We start from the raw sequence: 5,305 nt of genomic DNA on the forward strand, positions 1-5,305 counted from the left end.
CTACTTTTCCATCTCTTTCTCTACTTTTCTCTCCCAGGGTGTCCTTCCCCTTATCTCTCGCTTCTGCACGTCTAGCGGAAGGGCCTGTACTCTTGGGTATATCCTCTCTTCTCTTCCCTTTCTCCTGGCTAGCCTCCACTCCCTCATCTTCTCTCTCCCCTTTATTCTGGCTAGCTTTAATTTTCTCCTCTGTTTCTGACATGCTATCTTGTATCTCCTCAAGTGCCCCAGACGCCACAGAGGCGGGGCATTTCTCATCCTCCAGGCAAGAATGTATAACAAGCGCCATTAGCACGATTACCGTGGCTTTGGCTGCTCTTTCTAACCCTGAGAAAGGGTTGGAGGAATTAAAATCAAGCAGCATGCCTCTCAGAGCTCACTCTGTCCTGCAGTTCTGAAACCTACCAGCTGTTGTAAGGTTCTCCCAGAGTCCCGGGTTTCTTGGCACCAGCTGTAGCCCGCGGTCGTCTCACCGGCAAGAAGACATGCGGACACACTAGGTTCCTTCTGCAGCAACGTTTTATTGTCTCCATCCATAGGGAAAAAGGGTCGAGCCCAAAATCTGCACTGGTTATATACACCACAGTGCGGCGTATCTGCCCACAGCTTGGCGTGTCTGCCCATGATTGGCTGTTCGCTCATTACCCTACGTAACACCCCGGGATGGGCCGTGACATGGAGTCAAATAATACCTTTCTAGTGAAGTGGGATTAGGACTGAGAATCTCATTGTACTTTTAGTAATAGAGAGGTCATTACTGACCTCACTGAGAACAATCTGGGTGAGTTCAGGCTGACTTTAGCAAAGAACAGAGGTATTGTATATAAACAAAGCAGATACTTCTGTCAAGACATTCTGATGAAAGGCGATCAGAACACTGGGTTATAATTGTAGACCTTCATTTTAGACATTGATTATGATACCTTACTATCATAAACTTTATATTATTCATTTATTACTTAGTTACTTGCATTGTTTTGTTTTTCAGCCCAGACTGTCTTGAACTTGCCTTTTAACTCCAACTGGTCATATATACATACATATATATATATATATATGTATATATACGTATATATATTTATATATACATATATATATATGTATATATACATACTTTCTTTTTTTGCATTTTTATTAGCTTTTTTTATTTACATGTCATATGATTTCTCCTTTCCCAGTTTCCCCTCTAAGGGAAAAATAAAACCTGTTCCCTCTTTCCTCCCCCTGCTCACCAACCCACACTTCTCACTTCCTGGCCCTGGCATTCCCCAACACTGGGGCATAGAACCTTCACAGGGCCAAGGGCCTCTCCTCCCATTGATGACCGACTTGGCCATCCTCTACTATACACATGCTGCCGGAGCAAACTGGTCTTTAACTTCTGATTCTCCTGTGTCTACTTCTCAAGTGCAGGTATTATAGCTCATATTCTCCCATGTCTGGTTTTATAACTATTAGAATTACTTTAACACTGCTTATGTACCAGTGTACTTGAATGTCAATGTGAATGAACTAAATGAGAAAAGTGAACGTAAGAAGGAAAGAATTCTGGGACAGTGGGCTTTATTATGTATAAGGACAGGGTTCAAAGACAAAGACAATATACTGTCTCAGTATCTCAGGTACTGACTTGTGGGAAAGAAGTAGAGTTTGTGGTTCCAAGTGCTATCAAGCATATAAGTAGGTTGGTATTGGAACATTTTTGTTACTTCTAGTTTTTCAGTGAAAGAAGTAGCACACCATCAGTTTAAGATGATTGGGAACTGGAGATATTCCAAAAAAGGAACATGAAACCAAAACTAGTATCTTGCTGTTATGTGTGGTATGTATATCTGCAACAATAGTATGGAGAATGAATCTATAGAAGTTCAGCGTGGTATCATAGGAAGGGTAAACTATACAACACTTAAAGAGGATCCAGGTGGTCCAAATGTAGTGAAGTTTTTGGAGCACTGGTTTCAGAATGGTTGAGAATAGAACAGAGAAAATCAGCAGAACAGAAAGCATACAGTTATAGTATTGCCAGATAATTGGGTGAACATTTTAGCACTTGATAAAGATGTGCAAGTATGTTTGTGAAAATCAAAGAAATGTAGATTTAACTAAGAGATATTTTGACAGTTATAATTTTAATAAGATGGATTCAGGACAGTTGAATAATAGCATGACCACAATGATGCTTCACAGAATTAAAACATATGTCTGAAAAAATTAAGCCATGCAGAAGTGAAAATTTAAAAGGGAAAAACATTACTTTGTAGTAGGGTTGAGTGATAGGTACAGTTAAGGAAATAGGTGTAAATTGGAAATCAAAACTTGGTAGTCATATAATGTACTGTTCCAAATTGAGTTTTGGTGGCTAATTAGTATTAATGAAACCAGTGTGAGCTGTGGAAAGAGTGAGGATATGCACTTGGATGAAGAATCATATTTACAGCAGAAATGGATGTCAATAGAATGGATGGATTGAATCCATGTAGAACAATCTATATGGGCAACAGAGTTATGAAGGATAGTGAAAACAATGCCAGGGAAATCAACCATAATCTAGGAACAGAATCTCAAAGGGATAAGCTATAGACTCAGGAGTCTATCAGCAATGAGAGAAAAAGAAGGTACTGGGTTGTGCAGTCTTATGGATTGAGACTGATGAGTGCTATCAGAGAAGTGACAAGACCTAGAAATGGGATATAGGAGAACTAGCTGGCTTCCAGAGTCAGTCACATGAAGGAGCGAGCACATCACCTTAAAACCTGTCATGACAGAGCCAGGCAGTGGTGGCACATGCCTTTAATCCTAGCACTTGGGAGGCAGAGGCAGGTGGATTTCTGAGTTCAAAGCCAGCCTGGTCTACAGAGTGAGTTCTAGGACAGCCAGGGCTATATAGAGAAACACTGTCTTGCAAAACCAAAATAAATAAATAAATAAAACAAAAAAACAAAACAAAACAAAAAACCTGTCAGGACAAGGTGCTTAGTCTAACAGCTTAAACAGCTCTGAATGAGTCAAGAAAAATCATATTTGGAAGTTACAGGATGATTGTGAAGGGGTACAAAATATGGGAGAGTATCTTTGTTAGAACTATCCCACTTTGGCACTCTGGAAGTTAAACTGGGAATCTAATTCATAATGTTCTAAAGCTATGTCCTAGTAATCTCTCTAAGTCTGCTCTAATGACTTCCTAAAATGGAGGTGGCTGAGACAAGGCACTTTTTTTTTTTTTCTTTCAGTTCTGGACTCTGGAAGCTGAAGACTGTGAAGTATCCATATCCATATCCAAATAGGGAACTGAGGAGTTCATTTCCTCCTTCACAGATGATTGACAAGGTTCTTTTCTTCAATTCTTTGTGTGAGAGAAAGCCAAGAAGCAGTATATGGTTTCTCTGCTTTTCCTCATAAGGGCACTTGTGTGCTCAAATCACCTCCTAGTAGCTTACCTCTAAGGAACGTGATATTAGATTTTAGGATTCCAACATATGAGTTTTTTGGTGAAAAGAACAATCTACTGCAGGATCTTCTCTCTCTCTCTCTTTCTTTCTCTCTCTCTCTCTCTCTCTCTCTCTCTCTCTCTCTCTCTCTCTCTTTTCATCTTGATTGATATAACACAACTCATAGGCCCCAAAATGCTCATTTTCACAAGCTGAAAATATTACTGGATCAATCATCCCCATGGACATGCCTGTTTTGAATTCTCTTCTGTGCACTTCTCTTCCATGATTCCCTTCTGGGCACTTCTAAGCATGCAACATATTACTATGTTGTTGTCATTCCATAGTTCCCTCTGGACATTCTTGTGCTGATGAACACAAGAGATTAGGCAAGGATGACTCCACTATGTTTAAACAGTTCTCCTCGGCTTCCTTTTGAAATATTGATTATTAGAATAAAGGCCATGGAGGGCTAAAGTTGGGATGAGATCCTGGATCCATGTTGAAAATTGATCAATACTATATTTTCTTAATTTTGCCCATTATGACAATAGCAGGGTTAGTATGATACTGTAATTATGTATTGATCTATATCCTCCCTCTAAACACACACACCTGACTTATTATCATCATTGTTATAGTTATCATATCATTACTATAATTATTATTTAATTGCCATCATTTGGTTTCATGCTTCTTCCCTATTATGTAAATTCTAGTATATTTATTAGGAATAAGTATTCGTCACTGCTTTTAATTCTAATACCAATGGTAGAGTCAAGAAATTTCCTGCTAAAATTATGAGTTTAATCTATTCCCTTGCTCTTGGCTTCATATTTTACAAAACTGTAAGTTCTAAATATTTATCATCAAACTCAAAACCTGTAAACTGATTTTATAACACATATAATTGGAAGAATGGTGTTTTTCAGTGAATTAGATCTGTATGTGGTCCCTGGACTAAAGTCCTTTCACAGGTGACACAAATATACTAATTAAAGGTCTGGAAAACAGAGTGAGTGAGCTATTTTACAATGATGTAGGGGTAAAATGAAAGTTAGACAGCAGCATTTCTCTTTACAATATTTTATGTTGGCTGGATTTCACTGAATAAAGCTGGAGAGGAACCAGTTACAAATAATTAGAGGAGAAGGTATTAAGACACAAGCCTATTCTATGGTCTTTCACAGCAGTGAGAGGTATACATGAGTTAAGCATACTTTCCATGGCATTCAATGTCTGAAACTCCACTGATGGTGATCCTCCAGTATGTCTCTACACCCTGTAGAAATGAAACCATCACTATCAAGATTAGTAAATAGGTTGAATTAATAGTTTGGGTAGAGGAAATAGCATTATGAGGATTTATGTGTTACAATCATCAGATGGAGAACCCATGACACAAGAAGCATAAGAATAAGGGTTTATTGTCTTAAATTTAAAACTATGAAGACGTTATGTGGCCTTTCATTTAATTATTTTCTTAAATTCTCAAGCGGATCAAGAAACTCCACATAGAAACAGATACAATGAAACTAATAGAAAAGAAAGTGGGGAAGAGACTCAAGCACATGGGCACAGGGGAAATTTTCCTGAAGAGAACACCAATAGCTAATGCTCTAAGATCAAGAATTGACAAATGGGACCTCATAAAATTTCAAAGCTTCTGTAAGGCAAAGGACATGGTCAATAGGACAAAACGGCAACCAACAGATTGAGTAAAGATCTTTCCAATTCCTACATCAGATAGAGGGCTAATATCCAAAATATACAAAGAATTCAAGAAGTTAGACTCCAGAGATTCAAATAACCCTATTAAGAATTGGGGTACAGAGCTAAACAAGGAATTCTCAAGTAAAAAAATTCATTAGAATTAT

This window comes from Mastomys coucha, unplaced genomic scaffold (genome assembly GCF_008632895.1).
Source record: "Mastomys coucha isolate ucsf_1 unplaced genomic scaffold, UCSF_Mcou_1 pScaffold21, whole genome shotgun sequence".
Classification (NCBI taxonomy): Eukaryota; Metazoa; Chordata; class Mammalia; order Rodentia; family Muridae; genus Mastomys; species Mastomys coucha.